We start from the raw sequence: 18,492 nt of genomic DNA, 5'->3' as shown, positions 1-18,492 counted from the left end.
GGGCGATGTCGTGCTGTTAGCAAAGGCACTCGCGTCGGTCATCTCCTGCCTTACTCCTTTAACTTCGGATTTCACCTCACTGTCGTAATTGATACGTCCGTCGTACGCCCCACATTGGTTTCTGCGGTTTTTTCACTCAGTGTAGCGCCTCTGTTAGCACTGCCAACTCTGCGTAAACGCCGCTGCTCTCGGTCGTTAAGTGAAGGCGTTGTCCTTGGTCCTTGATAAGAGGTAATGCCTGAAATTTGGTATTCTCGGCACATTCTTGACACTTTTGATCTCAGGACATTGGATTCCCTATCGATTTACGAAATGGAATGTCTCATGCGTCTAACTCCAACAACCACTCTGCGTTCAAAGTCTGTTAATTCCCGTCTTGCGGTCACAATCACATAGGAAAGCTTTTCAAATGAATCTCCCGAATACAGACGACAGCTCCCACAATGCACTGCGCTTTTACACCTTGTGTGCATCATAGTAGCGCCATTCGCATATATGCATATCGCTACCCCATGATTTTTGTCACCTCAGTGTAAATGTGTGTGAACTCTATCTAATGATCAAGTTAGCAATTGTCCCGCAGATGCAAACTGAAGTTACCGCAGTTGGAATTCTTACAAGAAATTCTAAAAGGCCTGCAATTGATGTTCATTGGAAGGACAGCTCTTGTGTCTTAATCTGATGGTGACTGATGACACCAGTTTTGGAGTTGTTAAAGGAAAAGATAACGTAGTTAAATTAGTATTCGATGGGCTATGTTGTCAGAGGTGTTCCTAATTGTGAAAAGTGCACTAATTAAGCTAGGAAGTGTTATAGTACTGAAAACATTAACTTTCTTTCAAGTAACTAAGTCTGGAAAGGGAACGAAACAGTTTCGTTTCACTGCTTGACTTCAAATTTTATCTTGATGGTCATTCAAGTAGTCGATATCGCTACGCAAACTTTGCCCTTGTATTACAAATTGTGCCGTTTACTGATAAACATTTTATATTTAAGAGGTGTTTGATGGAAACTGAACGTAGAAACATAGACGAATAATAATTACAACAGTTTATGTCAGTTAGTGCTCAGTATTTAAGAAGAAAGTAACCGGAAGTGATACATTTTGACGTTACGAAGCAGAACTGCTAAATAGTATGAGTATTTGTGATCAAGCGTATTTTATCAAGTCGATGTGTCATTGTTTTAGCACAGCGAAAGGTTATTTTTAGATGTCGATAACAGTTTATTATAAATCTAAAAGGCGGTCCTTTCTCATTTAGCAGAAAAAACGAACCTGACATACAGTAGATATATTAAACATATAGTGGAATAGGTTTAGAACAAAGGAAAACATAAAATTATTCACGAAGACATTTTCGTATAAAGTGTAGTCTCTCCGATAAACGCCGGCACTTCTGAAGGAAGATTACAACGTTTTACCTTGTCCTTAACGTACCGGCAAGTCTCTGTGAGTAACTGAAGACGGATAGGCTATAATTAAAACTATTTATGGAGAGAGTACGTAACCGGTGCATGATAGTTTCACGACTAGTGACGGGGGCACCAGAAACTCACCCCGCTGCCTAACTGATTGGGCATCCCCGCGTCACCTGTTACCTTAGCTCCATCAGGGACGAATAAGAATAATAATTGCTACATCGTAGGAGTATGGGTACATGTACCCTTACAAGTGGTTACTAAAACATTATGGCTACCTTCAGTAGTGCCACACACTCCAGACTTGAAAGCTATGTGTGGACGACAACGGTACTGCAAGAAGATAACATTCCGTTTCCACACTCGCGCACTGCACGCCTGGCCCCAAATGTTGTCTGATCACGCGATATGCAATTTTTTCCGTTATTTCTGATAGAGTCAATTCATGTGCCCCTCTTTCCAACAACCTCGAGGCAACTGCTACACCGTGTAGCAGCACCAGGAATGCACCAACTCCAGACATGTTTGCAAAAATATAAGACTTAATTTGGCTGTCAGGGAGAAGGGTGTCGTCCGTCCGGTGGAGCTACATTAAACATTTCTGGAAGCTGAATGAAAACTTTGATACTGCACAAGTTTAAAAAGCACCCTAAAGCTGTATTTGCGTGCATCTGAAAGACATGCCTTTGTTATATCGAATGGTCCTTATGAAAATAAAATGTTTGTTGTCCTATGCGTAAGTTAAAATCCAGCTCCAGTTCCTGCCTTCATTCGTCCAGAAAATGTGGTCTTGTGAAGTCAGATTAATCTTTCTGAAAAATACTGTATTTGGAATCTTTTCAATTTTAAAACTTGATATTTCACTTTAAACAAGAAATGATCACCGTCGCACGAAATAATACGTTTCAAGTCATATTACTGAATCGACTGTCTTCTCACCACGACATTCTGATTAACACCTTGCGTTACCCAAAGAAGCAAGTAACGTTCGCAATGTACAGAGACTTTTTAAATTTGACAGCAGTCAACTGCTGTCATTTCACTGGATCAACCATTTAAAAAAAGTATGGACTAATCTTCGTCATTTTCCACTTTCGACATGAAATATTGCAACATTTCAAGATATGTCATAGGTAAAGTGCTGAGTAAGAAGGAAAATTACATTCTGATGGTAAAAAACGTCAGGCTATTCTACACAACTGAATCGCAGCAGCAAATACAAAAGCAAGGGCTTTGTACCGTGATAAAATCGAAGGACGGTCCAAATAACTTGCAAAATGGTTAGTAATGCATTCATCGTGGAAATAAAAATTATCGTGGAATGCAACAGCGACGAAAGAGGTAGTAAGACGGTTTCCAGTACATCGCTACTGAGATTTCGCAACAAAACGGTATTTTATACCGAGTGTGTTTCAAAAGTCATGTGAATGATGCTGCTTCTACTTTTAACGATCTTACGTTAGAAAGACGGGTCAGCTGTGTGCAGACCATTGAGGATGACGCATTGACCTTTTCACTGGACCCGGTGGCGTGAGGACTCACTGCAGCTCATTTCAGTACAACACTCTCAGCTGAGGAGCTTGCGCAGTCTGACCTCGTCACGTGTTCCAGTGCTGCGAGCAGTGCAACAGAAGGTGTAGTGACGCACGATTTCCTTGAATTTTAGATGAGTAAAGTCTGTTATTGCGACTTTATCCTCTAACATGTTATGATAGTCGTATGGATTACTCACTGCGAAAATGATCCATATGCAGTATATGGGCAGCAATGCGTCATATCCATTGTTTGTGTCATGTTCTAATACACGAGTACTTAGCTCACGTTCAGTGTCTTATCTCTAATAACGCTCTGCGGCTTTCTAGCTCATCCTGCATTTAACTCCTTCCAATTTCAAAAATCATTAACAGAAATACCGGAAATAACTTTCGGATTTTATCAAGAACCATTCACGAGTGCCTTCCAGTTTGTCATTTATGTTATACTTCTTCAAATTATTCTCTCATTATAGTCCCCCTTTTTGACCGAGATAAATCTGGTTGGCGCATAGTCACAAATGAGATATATTGGTACGAGCATTCTTGGTAATGAAATGGGGACTACTCAAAGCGAACAGTAGATACAGGTGAACGAGTAGGTTCTGTCATTCCGAAAGAGGCCCAGAACTGCATCACAATGGCAACTGATAACCTAGATAATGCGGGTACGCTAACATTAGCCATCTCGCGACAACTCTGATACCTGGTGGCTGTAACTAAAGTGCAGCTACTCACAGAGGTCCAGTGAGGGTGCGATTATCGTATGGCTGCGAAACTTGGTAGATGTTATAATGCGTTAATGCAAAACACATTTGCGCCACAAAAAAATTGGTTACAATTTTATCCACCAGTTGCAAATCTGGCGCTGTGAATCCGAGAAACATGTATAGAAATGTTTCCGTATGCAATGGATTAGGAACGGAACGTGCGCAAAAAAGGTCAAACAAGCGAGAGAGCGTAAATTTATTGATATTATTAACCACCACTTACACAATTTGTTCAATGTGAGCACTGGAGACGTCGACAGCGCCAGATTTGCAACTGGTGGCCAAAATTGGTACTAAGTTTTTTTTTTCCAGCGTGAATCGCTTCCGTATTACCGCATTAGAATATCTACCAAGCTTCGCTGCCATACGATAATTCCAACCCACACGGGACTTCTTGTGAGTAGTTGCACTGTATACAACCATCCGATACAGGGACACATTGTCTTGACACCGATAAGTGTCGTGCTTAAAGGGTTAGTAGCACATACATTTATCACAGCTATACGAAAGGCAGTTGAGAAGAACGCGTGCGAGGGGTACGTTGGGAAACAGCGAAGCCATCCTCCTCCTCGCTTCTCTTCTGCTCCGCTGTGCTGTAAGCTCTCTAATAGTAAACCGCTATCAGAGCGTAGTGAATCTTCAGCAGTCGGACTGTTTAGTTAGTGGCGGAACTCACATCTGTTGGTAGTGTTCGTTTTTAATAACTACAGTGGTCCCTAACCAATACGACCAGTGTACAAATCATTATTACGAATAAAAGCTATTAATAACTGGTAAAATAACGAATGAGAATGGTTCAAATCAAGTTTCACAACACTTTTTTGGAATTTATTATTAAATAAATATCGCTGTGTTTTGTAGCTCCTACATGCACACTGATGAAATCACAGTTCTAACTTACATACACGCAAGTTCTTTTACCAGCCATAAATATTGCAAATTTTTTGTAACGATCACTTTAAGAAAAACTCTGCGTAAATTATTCGCGATATTATTTCCCCTCTGACTGGAGGCTGTTTATTGATTCATCCAAAACTAGTTTAAAGGCTGTTTTATTACACAATGGTAACATGTATGCATCTATACCTGTTGGACACTCTGTACATATGAAAGAAAGCTATGAAAACCTAGAAATAGTGCTAATTAAAATAGGCTATTCTGCTCATGGTTGGATGATATGTGGCGATCTAAAAGTTACATGCATGCTCCTTGGTCAGCAAGATGGCTTTACCAAATTTCCATGTTTCTTGTGTGAATGGCACAGTAGGGCTAGGGATCAACACTGGTGCAGAAAGAACTGGCCTGTGAGGGAGTCTTTATAACCTGGTGAGAAGAACACTCTACGCAAAAACGTTGTAGATCCAAAAGCATAGTCCTACCACCTCTACATATTAAGTTAGGTGTAAAGGCTTTGCCTAAAGATGGACCATGTTTCAAGTATGTTTACCAAAGGTTTCCACACCTTTCAGAAGCTATACTAAAAGAAGGCGTCTTTGTCGAATATGACATTAGAAAATTGATGTTTGATGTTAACTTTGAATTCACAATGACCTTACATGAGAAAGAAGCATGGGTATCAAATGGCTCAAATGGCTCTGAGCACTATGGGACTTAACATCTGAGGTCATCAGTCCCCTAGAACTTAGAACTACTTAAACCTAACTAACCTAAGGACATCACATACGTCCATGCCCGAGGCTGGATTCGAACCTGCGACCGTAGCGGTCGCGCGTTTCTTGACTGAAGCGCCTAGAACCGCTCGGCCACACCAGCCGGCATGGGTATCATTCAAGTAAGTCTTTACAAAGATGAAAATGACCCAGGATATGTTCCTCTTATAGCTACTGTGATAAAGAAGTTTAAAACTTTAGGATGTGTAATGAGCCTGAAAGTTCACTTTTTGAAAATTCACCTTGATTACTTCCCAGACAATATAGGAGATGTTAGTGAGGAGCAAGGAGAGCGTTTTCACCAGGACATTAAAGTGATGGAAAAACGCTACCAAGACCGCTGGAACACCAAAATGATGGGGGACTACTGTTCGTCACTTCACCGAGATGTTCAGCAAGCGACTCATCGTAGAAAAAGCTACAAAAGAAGCTTCAATAAAAAAAGAGAAAGAAAATACAAACCAATTCCAGCTGACAAGTGAAACCTCTCTTAACACATATCGTTGTTTTAAGTAGCATACTGTAAATACAAACCATGCTTACGTTGTAGCAGAGCGTTTCATTAATTTCGCCGTTTACCGTATTGCATAGGATTTTTATACTATATTATAAAAAACATATTGCTCGAAAACTATGGGAGATACAAAAAACCTAAGGCTTTATTTGGATTCAGCTCATAAAAGTCTATAAAGATCAGCTATCAAAGTAAAAAACGTTTTTTCAAAAAAAATTCCTTGGGCTATGTAATTGGGGGTATGTAATTGGTCGGAGACTAGCAGCAGCCGGACGACGGCATTGGCCAAACGACTGCTTTTGGAGTGATGCCATGTGTAGAAAACATGGACTGCTGATGAATGGTGTCGCATTGTGTTTAGAAATGAATCACTGTTCTGCACTAACCCGGATGGCCATCGTCGGTGAGAATGGCTGAGAACCTGGGAAGATGTCCCATTATTCCACTGTTTTGGGGAGGGACAGAGGTGTTCCTCCTGCCGCAATGGTGTAGGGAGCCATCGGGTATGACTTCAGATCACGGCTAGTAAAGATTGAGGGAACTTTGACGGTACACAGCGGCATGTCATGGACATCCTGCCTCCTCTCATGTTAGCTCTCTCGCGACAGTATCCTGATGCCATTTTTCAACAAGTCAGTGCCCGTCCACGAATCGCACATGTCTCTACGAGCGGTCTGCCTGATGTTGAGGTACTCCACGGCCAACAATATACCCAGATCTGGCATGTGAGGGACCAACTCGGACATCACTTATGTCTCAGTGGCAATATCCAAGATACCAAGGAAGAATTACAACAGCTGTGAGCCAGCTTGCCTCAGGAGAGGATACAACGGATTTCTGACACCATTCTCAACGGAATCAGTGCTCGTATCCAGGCCAGAGCAGATACAACGTCATACCGATAAGTGGGCTCATACTACCAAGTTCTTCATAAATCTGGCTCGACTGTGTAATCGGCGAAGTAATATCGCATACCCTCTCTGCCCGTGAAGTTCCACTTCGTTTCCTCCTCTCCTTCCGGCTGCTTCATTTTCTTTGCCAAGCGGTATAATTACCTCTCTCAGACCTCACTAGGTGACAGTTACAACGTTGACGATGTTGCATTCAGACCATGTTTTGAGAACAGCTCGTACTATTCTGCTCTGGATCACTTCACAATGATGACCTGACACTCTGCCGCATTCCTGTCGCGCATTCCTTTCGGCAGCGAAAACTGTATCAGTTTCAGGTAATGAGTAGGCGCTGCATGCAGAAACAGGCCAGAGTTGTGCGGTGCCTCGGAAGCGTGCAGGGAGTGCCGGCCCCAGAGGCGTGGCGCTGTCCCACGGGCCGCACAGCCGCGCCGCCCACGGCCGCCGCCGCCCACTGCCGCCGCCCACGCCGGAGCGTCCTCACCTCACTTCAACTCACACCAGCATACTCAAGGCGTGAGCTGACGCTGTAGCTGCCTGAGAACTTGTACCAGTTACGTCCTTGTTGGCTTTTGTTTTGTAGGCCTCAAGCGGTGGTCTAAGGCATGCTACTGTGCATAACGTTTAGTGTTCTAGTGCTGAAAGCATTCTCTAAGATTGTAAAGACATACGAGGCGTGTTTTTTAAGTAAGTACCGTTTTGAAATGAAAAAATATCCGCTAAGATATCTCAATAATTTTATTTTTACATGAAAGCCTGTACTTTAATCTACTTTTCTACGTAATTTCCGTCAATATTGAGGCACTTGTCATAATGTTGTACCAGTTTTTGAATACCCTCTTTATAGAAGTCTGCCGCCTGACTTGTTAACCACTGCATCACCACTGTTTTGACTTCGTCATCGTCTTCGTCGTCACCTCGTAATGAGACAATCAATGCAGCACCTTACTGTAAGACATTGCACAATCTGCGCCGTTCAATTCAAATCAGAATAAAAGACGTGGCAAGTTGAGCAATGGCATCGTTTTGCTGCAAGACAATGCCCGTCCGCATGTGGCGAATCAGACCAAAGATCTCATCACATCTTTTCGACGGGAAACTGTAGATCATCCTCCGTACAGCCCCAATCTTGCGCCCAGTGACTGCCATCTGTTCCTGCACTTAAGAAACACTTGGGCGGTCAGTGTCTTCAAGACGATGACGAAGTCAAAACAGTGGTGATGCAGTGGTTAACAAGTCAGGCGGCAGACCTCTATGAGGAAGGTATTCAAAAACTGCTACAAAATTATGACAAGTGCCTCAATATTGACGGAAATTATGTAGAAAAGTAGATTAAGGTACAGGCTTTCATGTAAAAATAAAATTATTCAGATATCTTAACGTATCTTTTTTTTTTAATTTCAAAACGGTACTTACTTAAGAAACACGCCTCGTATTTCACTCACAGCCTTAGACTAGCTCAGCAAGCGGAATTATTTACACGCAATCTCACAGTGGTAGTGTCGGGACGTCATTTGATCGTTGCTGAAGATAGCAGAATAGTGCCGACATGTACACGGTCCAATCACATTAATGTAATCGCCGTCTATGTTCGACGTCAACGTCCAATAACCACTCAGAGACGGCATGTGGCAGCACTAGCAGTGGAGGATATGTAAGCCGTGTCTGGTGGACGCGGAAAACAGTGCAGTCGTTGTCGTAATGCTGAAACGGAGCGATTTATCTGACATCCAAAACGACATAATCAGTGGCTTTCAGGGCAAGTATGGAAGCATTTTCGAAACCGCTAAGTCTGTACACGGTTCACGTGTCTTCGAGATTAAAGTATACCGCGCACGGCGAAAGGGAGCTATCGAAATCGGCGCCGAAGCAAATGTGGTCCACCAGGGCCATAGATGAACGGTGGCTGCGGAGATGTGTACGGGCTAACAGACGTGCAACTATTAAGCAGCTTACCAACCAAATGAACCAAGAGGCTACCAACAGTGTCTCCGCAACGACAATTCAGCGACCATTGCTGCATATGGGCCACCGCAGCCGGCGCTTGTTTCATGCACCCGTGCTGACTGCTGTTTACCGGTGACGAAGGCTGGCTGCACCCACTACCGCAACAAGACGTCCACTGAGTAGCGACAGGTCTCTTTTTCAGATGAATCACGTTTTATCCTCCATCGGACTGAATGTAAACAACCCTGCAACAATCATCGGAAAGATACAGGACGGAGGAGGAAGCGTTATGGACTCAGCAATGTTTCAGTGACATTCCCTGGGCGATCTCGTCATCCTGGAAGCCATCTACATCTACATTTATACTCCGCAAGCCACCCAACGGTGTGTGGCGGAGGGCACTTTACGTGCCACTGTCATTACCTCCCTTTCCTGTTCCAGTCGCGTATGGTTCGCGGGAAGAACGACTGTCTGAAAGCCTCCGTGCGCGCTCTAATCTCTCTAATTTTACATTCGTGATCTCCTCGGGAGGTATAAGTAGGGGGAAGCAATATATTCGATACCTCATCCAGAAACGCACCCTCTCGGAACCTGGACAGCAAGCTACACCGCGATGCAGAGCGCCTCTCTTACAGAGTCTGCCACTTGAGTTTGTTAAACATCTCCGTAACGCTATCACGGTTACCAAATAACCCTGTGACGAAACGCGCCGCTCTTCTTTGGATCTTCTCTATCTCCTCCGTCAAACCGATCTGGTACGGACCCCACACCGATGAGCAATACTCAAGTATAGGTCGAACGAGTGTTTTGTAAGCCACCTCCTTTGTTGATGGACTACATTTTCTGAGGACTCTCCCAATGAATCTCAACCTAGCACCCGCCTTACCAACAATTATTTTTATATGATCATTCCACTTCAAATCGTTCCGCACCCATACTCCCAGATGTTTTACAGAAGTAACTGCTACCAGTGTTTGTTCCGCTATCATATAATCATACAATAAAGGATCCTTCTTTCTATGTATTCGCAATACATTACATTTGTCTGTGTTAAGGGTCAGTTGCCACTCCCTGCACCAAGTGCCTATCCGCTGCAGATCTTCCTGCATTTCGCTACAATTTTCTAATGCTGCAACTTCTCTGTATACTACAGCATCATCCGCGAAAAGCCGCATGGGACTTCCGACACTATCTACTAGGTCATTTATATATATTGTGGAAAGCAATGGTCTCATAACACTCCCCTGTGGCACGCCGGAGGTTACTTTAACGTCTGTAGACACGTCTCTCCATTGATAACAACATGCTGTGTTCTGTTTGCTAAAAACTCTTCCATCCAGCCACACAGCTGGTCTGATATTCCGTAGGCTCTTACTTTGTTTATCAGGCGACAGTGCGGAACTGTATCGAACGCCTTCCGGAAGTCAAGAAAAATAGCATCTACCTGGGAGCCTGTATCTAATATTTTCTGGGTCTCATGAACAAATAAAGCGAGTTGGGTCTCACACGATCGCTGTTTCCGGAATCCATGTTGATTCCTACATAGTAGATTCTGGGTTTCCAAAAACGACATGATACTCGAGCAAAAAACATGTTCTAAAATTCTACAACAGATCGACGTCAGAGATATAGGTCTATAGTTTTGCGCATCTGCTCGACGACCCTTCTTGAAGACTGGGACTACCTGTGCTCTTTTCCAATCATTTGGAACCCTCCGTTCCTCTAGAGACTTGCGGTACACGGCTGTTAGAAGGGGGGCAAGTTCTTTCGCGTACTCTGTGTAGAATCGAATTGGTATCCCGTCAGGTCCAGTGGACTTACCTCTGTTGAGTGATTCCAGTTGCTTTTCTATTCCTTGGACACTTATTTCGATGTCAGCCATTTTTTCGTTTGTGCGAGGAACTGCAGTGCGGTCTTCCTCTGTGAAACAGCTTTGGAAAAAGGTGTTTATTATTTCAGCTTTACGCGTGTCATCCTCTGTTTCAGTGCCATCATCATCCCGGAGTGTCTGGATATGCTGTTTCGAGCCACTTACTGATTTAACGTAAGACCAGAACTTCCTAGGATTTTCTGTCAAGTCGGTACATAGAATTTTACTTTCGAATTCACTGAACGCTTCACGCATAGCCCTCCTTACGCTAACTTTGACATCGTTTAGCTTCTGTTTGTCTGAGAGGTTTTGGCTGCGTTTAAACTTGGAGTGGAGCTCTCTTTGCTTTCGCAGTAGTTTCCTAACTTTGATGTTGTACCACGGTGGGTTTTTCCCGTCCCTCACAGTTTTACTCTGCACGTACCTGTCTAAAACGCATTTTACGATTGCCTTGAACTTTTTCCATATACACTCAACATTGTCAGTGTCGGAACAGAAATTTTCGTTTTGATCTGTTAGGTAGTCTGAAATCTGCCTTCTATTACTCTTGCTAAACAGATAAACCTTCCTCCCTTTTTTTTATATTCCTATTAATTTCCATATTCAGGGATGCTGCAACGGCCTTATGATCACTGATTCCCTGTTCTGTACATACAGAGTCGAAACGTTCGGGTCTGTTTGTTATCAGTAGGTCCAAGATGTTATCTCCACGAGTCGGTTCTCTGTTTAATTGCTCGAGGTAATTTTCGGATAGTGCACTCAGTATAATGTCACTCGATGCTCTGTCCCTACCACCCGTCCTAAACATCTGAGTGTCCCAGTCTATATCTGGTAAATTGAAATCTCCACCTAAGACTATAACATGCTGAGAAAATTTATGTGAAATGTATTCCAAATTTTCTCTCAGTTGTTCTGCCACTAATGCTGCTGAGTCGGGTGGTCGGTTAAAGGAGCCAATTATTAACCTAGTTCGGTTGTTGAGTGTAACCTCCACCCATAATAATTCACAGGAACTATCCACTTCTACTTCACTACAGGATAAACTACTACTAACAGCGACGAACACTCCACCACCGGTTGCACGCAATCTATCCCTTCTAAACACCGTCTGTACCTTTGTAAAAATTTCGGCAGAATTTATTTCTGGCTTCAACCAGCTTTCTGTACCTATAACGATTTCGGCTTCGGTGCTTTCTATCAGCGCTTGAAGTCCGGTACTTTACCAACGCAGCTTCGACAGTTTACAATTACAATACCGATTGCTGCTTGGTCCCCGCATGTCCTGACTTTGCCCTGCACCTGTTGAGGCTGTTGCCCTTTCTGTACTTGCCCAAGGCCATCTAACCTAAAAAAACGCCCAGCCCACGCCACACAACCCCTGCTACCCGTGTAGCCGCTTGTTGCGTGTAGTGGACTCCTGACCTATCCAGCGGAACCTGAAACCCCACCACCCTATGGCGCAAGTCGAGGAATCTGCAGCCCACACGGTCGCAGAACCGTCTCAGCCTCTGATTCAGACCCTCCACTCGGCTCTGTAGCAAAGGTCCGCAGTCAGTCCTGTCGATGCTGCAGATGGTGAGCTCTGCTTTCATCCCGCTAGCGAGACTGGCAGTCTTCACCAAATCAGATAGCCGCCGGAAGCCAGAGAGGATTTCCTCGGATCCATAGTGACACACATCATTGGTGCCGACATGAGCGACCACCTGCAGATGGGTGCACCCTGTACCCTTCATGGCATCCGGAAGGACCCTTTCCACATTGGAATGACTCCCCCCGGTATGCACACGGAGTGCACATTGGTATTCTTCCCCTCTCTTGCTGCCATATCCCTAAGGGGCCCCATTACGCGCCTGACGTTGGAGCTCCCAACTACCAGGCACAAGTGATCAACACAAGTACGCATCTATCCTTAGGAACTTCGTATACCGCTACATGCAGTTTGTTTTTCCTCTGCACGATGGCATCTACCAGCAGGACAACGCAACGTGTCGCACAGCTTGCAGTGTACTTGCATTGATCAAAGAGCAGCCGGATGAGTTGACCGTACTCCTCTGGCCACGAAACGCTCCGAATTTAAACCCAACTGAGGAACTGTGGGACCACCTCGATCGAGCTATTTGCGCCATGGAGTCGGCATGGCTCCACATCTCTGTCGGCACCTTCCAGAATCTCACAGACTCTCATCCTGCACGTCTCACAGTGATTCGCGATACAAATGTGGTTAATCTGGCTTTTGGCAGGTGGTCACATTAATGTGACTGAACAGCGCATAAGGAACCATGTGGTGCGTCTATTTGCAAGGTTCCGTACCGTACGAACTTTCCTCACCGATTTGATTCATATTGAGAGGTTGTGTAGGACACGACTAGGATTGTGTGTGTGTCTGAATTCCTAAGGGATCAAACTGCTGAGGTCATCGGTTCCTAGACTTACACACTACTTAAACTAACTTATGCTAAGAACAACACACACACACACACACACACACACACATTCACACACATACCCATGCCCGAGGTAGGAGTCGGACCTCTGGAAAGGGGGGGGGGGGGGGGGTAGGGGCCGCGCAATTAGTGACATGGCACCTCAAAAGGCGCGGCCACGACTAGGACTCCAACAGAAGTGAAAGGAGGACGTAACTCTAAACAGTTCTTGAGAAAGTCGAATTTGAAAATATTAGGCCTGCTTACATACTTGGTATGGTCGCTAGTATTCAAGAAGTACGCTGCTGAACGTAAGAACGGGTAGTTTCATAAGCGCGAGGTCTCTTGATCGAATTTGGCTGTCGGCACTTTTTTCTTTCATTCCCACGTTATTCTGCCAATATGACGTTATTCTGCCAATATGCAGCATTAAAGGAATCTCTCCTATATGGTGCACCCTTTCGATGTTTGTTTTTACACACAGGCGAGAAATCTTACAAAGGAATTACAAACTCGCTCGTATATCATCGAACAGAATAGAGAGTTAGATTTTTTCGAAGACTGCATAAAAATTCAATCAGTCGAAGAACATCAGTCGTCTATACCAATATTCGGTGACGTGCATCGATAGGCGTGGTACGCCGCTAAATTTTGTGATGACTGAGAACCCAAGTCTGTTTTAAAATACAGACATTGTAAAAACACACGTGGAAAAATTCGCCGTTCATCACATTTGCTGTACGTAGCAGTAATTATTGTTTCCAATGTTTCTCCGACCAGTACATCCCGATTCGTGCAGTGCTCCATAGTTCATATACACTGAAGAGCCAAAGAAACTGGTACACCTGCGTAATATCGTGTACGACCCCCGCGAGCACGCAGAAGTGCCGCAACAAGACGTGGCATGGACTCTACTAATGTCTGAAGTACTGCTGGAGGGAATTGACATTATGGATCCTGCGGTACTGTCAATAAATCTGTAACAGCACGAGTGAGTGGAGATCTCGTCTGAACGGAGTGTAGCAAGGCATCCCAGATGTGCTCAATAATGTTCATATCTGAGGAGCTTGGTAGCCAACGGAACTGTTTAAACTTGTAACAGTGTTCCTGGAACGCAATTATGGATGTGTGGGGTGTCGTATTGTCTTGCTGGAACTGTACAAGTCCGTCGGAATGCTCAATGGGCATGAATGGATGCAGGTGATCAGACAGGGTGCTTACGTACGTGTCACCTGTCAGAGTCGTATCTAGACGTATGAGGGGTCCCATATCGCTCGAACTCCACATGCCCCACACCATTACCTATTCTCCACTAGCTTGAACAGTCCCCTGCCTACATGGAGGGTCCATGGGTTCATGAGATTGTCTCCATACCCGTACACGTCCGTCCGCTCGATACAATTTGAAACGAGACCGGTACGACCAGACAAGATGTTTCCAGTCATCAACGGTCCCAATGTTGGTGTTGACGGGTCCAGGCGAGTCGTGAAGCTTTGTGTTATGCAGTCATCAAGGGTACATGAGTGGGCCTTCGGCTCCGAAAGCCCATATCGATGATGTTTCGTTGAGTGGATCCCACGCTGACACTTGTTGATGGCCCGTATTGAAATCTGCAGCAATGTTCGGAAGAGTTGCACTTCTGTCCCGTTGAACGAGTCTATTCAGTCGTCATTGGTCCCGTTCTTGCATGATTTTTTCCAGCCGCAGCGATGTCCGACGTTTGATGTGTTACCGGATTTCTGATATCCACGGTTCCTTCGTGAAATGGTTGTACGGGAAAATCCCCACTTCATCGCTACCACGGAAATGTTGCTTCCCATCATTCGTTCGCTGACTATTACGCCACTTTCAAACTCACTTAAATCTTGATAACCTGTCTGTCATTGTAGCAGCAGTAATCGATCTCACAACTGCGCCAGACACGTGTTATTTTATATAGGCTTTGACGACCGCAGTGCCATATTCCGCCTGTTTACATACCTCTGTATTTGGCTACGCATGATTATACCTGTTACTTTGGAGCTTCAATGTATTTTCTTTGTCACAAATGTAGATACAATAATATAAATGAAATGATTATATTGATTTGATTGAATGTTCTCGTGGATAACTTTTTATTCCCATTCTCCTTACGGAAAAGTTGTTCTGCTTTTATTCAGGATAAATATTATGTAAGTTATAAATGAATCATTAAATATTGATAACTGGCCCTGTCATATTAAATCCATTGTTAGGATTATGTGGAAATGGAAAAAAGTACCAGCAGCGAGATTCGATTCAGAGAGACCTTTTTTTTTTTTTTTTTTTTTTTTTTTGGTCATCAGTCTACTGACTGGTTTGATGCGGCCCGCCACGAATTCCTTTCCTGTGCTAACCTCTTCATCTCAGAGTAGCACTTGCAACCTACGTCCTCAATTATTTGCTTGGCGTATTCCAATCTCTGTCTTCCTCTACAGTTTTTGCCCTCTACAGCTCCCTCTAGTACCATGGAAGTCATTCCCTCATGTCTTAGCAGATGTCCTATCATCCTGTCCCTTCTCCTTATCAGTGTTTTCCACACAACTCAAAATCCAAAGGATTATGATCGGCGGGGTGGCCAACTCGCTGGACCTACCCTATGATTCATACGCCTAGTGAATGTATGTGTGAGATATTATCGGAAATTACGGAGAAAATGAATAGGTGCTCCATGATACTTGAACCACGTCTCCAGCTGTTGTTGGAATGCTATGTATTTTTGGAGATGACAATACCTTCCACGAATTTTGCATTTATTGTTTTTGTCACCAATTTATTTGCCGACTAAAGTACTTGGTTTTCCTTGGTGCTAAGTCCTCGCCAGAAACCGTAAACAGTGTTGACCTAGAACTGCTGAGCCGAGACACCATTTGTACTTCGAGAAGCAGCTGAAGAGCGCTCCGGAAGTAAGTCGTCAGCAAAGTTCTCGGCGCGGCGGAATTGCGAGGAAGTCTTGAGCGAGAAACGCCGACTTGCAAATTCTCCTTCGCGCAGCCCGACCGCAAATGAAAACGGGATACTTACAAACATTGTCAGTAGCAAATTCAGTTCGGTTTGACTCTCAGTTTCTCTAAAGATACATCAGTACTGTGTTTATTTATGAAAAATAGTTTGTAATGGCTTCTTTCTTTACAGGTTGGTATTGCTGAATCATGGCTGCTTCTGAATCAGAGAGTCATATCGCTGTAAGAGTAAGTACTGTGATTAATTACTTCAGAAGGATTTATCAAGTATGTCAGAAAAAGGCACTGTTTATCGCTTCATTTTGTCGTATGGTTTTCCAAACATACTCTCACGAAATAGTGTCGCTGCGTGCGACATAATCTGCGTTTAAATTTGAGTAAACAGTGCGTTGTGTCGCGCCACTAGAAACACTGTCTTGTTTTTAGTTGCGTAGAGCAGTCAAATCAACTGGGTCTAATATTTACTAGCTGTTTACATTGCTCCATGATTTTCAGGCCTGCATTGTGTTTACAATGCGTGCACGTATATTTTTAGGGTTTCATATATTCTGAAAACCGTTATTTCGTTATTCATCGTCGTGATTCACTTCGCAATTTCGAGGAAATTCATATATTATCCGTCATTTGTATCCGGACACATATTAGTGTACATTAATAAGGGATATGCCCACCATTCGCCTTTACGTCGGCTTGAAGTCTGCTGTAGACACTTCGATGTGTGAATATCTGAGGATAAATGGCAGCCCGTTCTTCCTCAAGAGCCGAAACCAGAAAGGTAGCGACATTGGACGCTGGGACTTGGAGCGGAGTCGACGTTCTAGCTGATCCCAAAGGCGTTCCATTGGGTTTAGGTCAGGACTACTGGCAGCCCAGTCCATATCTGGAATATTATTCTCCACAAACCGTAGGCTCACAGATGCTGTTTTATGACAGGGTGCACTGTCTTGCTGATACAGTCATCGTCTCAGAACTATTACTCTACTGTACAGTGTTTTAAAACGTGTTCAGTTTCATCCGCATTTAGCATTTTCTAAAGTTCCATAATGAGACTTGGCCGAGCGGTTCTAGGCGCTACAGTCTGGAACTGCGCTGCTCCTACGGTCGCAGGTTCGAATCCTGCCTCGGGCATGGATGTGTGTGATGTCCTTAGGTTAGTTAGGTTTAAGTAGTTCTAAGTTCTAGGGGACTGATGACCTCAGAAGTTAAGTCCCATAGTGCTCAGAGCCAGCCAGCCACAAGGAGACCACATCCCAAACATGAAAAAAAACCTGCCCTACCATTAACACCATCTCCTCCGTACTTCACTGTTGGCTCTACACATGAGGACAACTTACGTTCTCTAGGCATTCGTCAAACCCAAACCCTTCCCCCGGCTTTGTGACCGAGCGGTTCTAGGCGCTACAGTCTGGAACCGCGCGAACGCAACGGTCGCAGGTTAGAATCCTGCCTCGGGTACGGATGTGTTTAATGTCCTTAGGTTAGTTAGGTTTAAGTAGTTCTAAGTTCTAGGGGGCTGAAGACCTCTGATGATAAGTCTCATAGCGCTCATTTTGAACCAAACCTTCCGTCGGATTATCACGGGGTGTTTCATTACTCCAAATAACTCGTATACAGTCATCTAATATCCAGTAGCGTTGCTCTTTACACCGTCTCAAGCGTCGCTCCACACTGACCACATAAATGCGTGGCTTACGAGGAGCTTCTCTACCCTTGTACCCCATTCTTTTCAACTCCATAAGCACGGTCGTCGTATTACCTGAACTGATGGTAGCACTTTGGAACGCACTGGTGATGCCTTCAGCTGATCTCAGGCGAGGTTTTTACAATCGCTCTCCTCAATGGTCGACAGTCCCTGTCCGTCAGTACATAAGTTCTGCCCTGTCTTGTATTTGTAGTGGTTGTTCCTTCGTGTTGCCACTTCACGATCACATTACCAACACTCGGACAGCTTTAGAACGGTTTAAATGTGCCTGATGGATTTGTTACGCAGGTGACATCCAGTGACTAGTCCACGTTCGAAGCCTGTGAGCTCTCCTGACCGATCCATTCTGCTGTTGCTTCTTCTCCACTGAAAACATAATAATCCCACCCCCATTTGTACTGGGGGGGGGGGGGGTCTCCTCTCGTGGTACCTAGTGATCCGTTCCGCATTACATACGTAGATCTCTCTGGATGTTTTTGATGAGATACTATAGCACCCTGTCATCAGGCCACAAGTGGCCCATCGGGACCATCCGACCGCCGCGTCATCCTCAGATGAGGATGCGGATAGGTGGGGCGTGTGGTCTGCACACTGTTCTCCCAGTCGTTAGGATGGTTTTCTGTGACCGGGGCCGTTACTATTCGGTCGAGTAGCTCCTTAATTGGGATCACGAAGCTGAGTGGACCCCGAAAAATGGCAACAGCGCATTGCGCCCCGCATGGTCACCCATCCAAGCGCCGGCCACGCCCGACA

General features: G+C 44.5%; 1 protein-coding gene across 1 annotated transcript in view; it reads left to right on the top strand.

The window, feature by feature from the left end:
• The window catches only part of LOC126456318 (uncharacterized), a 1,428,646-nt gene that overhangs the window by 103,748 nt on the left and 1,306,406 nt on the right, over nucleotides 1–18,492 (top strand). Inside the window, exon 2 of the mRNA XM_050092069.1 lies at nucleotides 16,210–16,265. The gene's annotated coding sequence lies outside the window, so the exon portion shown is untranslated. The remainder of the gene's footprint in view (nucleotides 1–16,209; nucleotides 16,266–18,492) is intronic.

The sequence above is a fragment of the Schistocerca serialis genome, chromosome 2 (assembly GCF_023864345.2).
Source record: "Schistocerca serialis cubense isolate TAMUIC-IGC-003099 chromosome 2, iqSchSeri2.2, whole genome shotgun sequence".
Taxonomy (NCBI): Eukaryota; Metazoa; Arthropoda; class Insecta; order Orthoptera; family Acrididae; genus Schistocerca; species Schistocerca serialis.
This window is presented reverse-complemented; position numbering and strand designations above follow the sequence as displayed.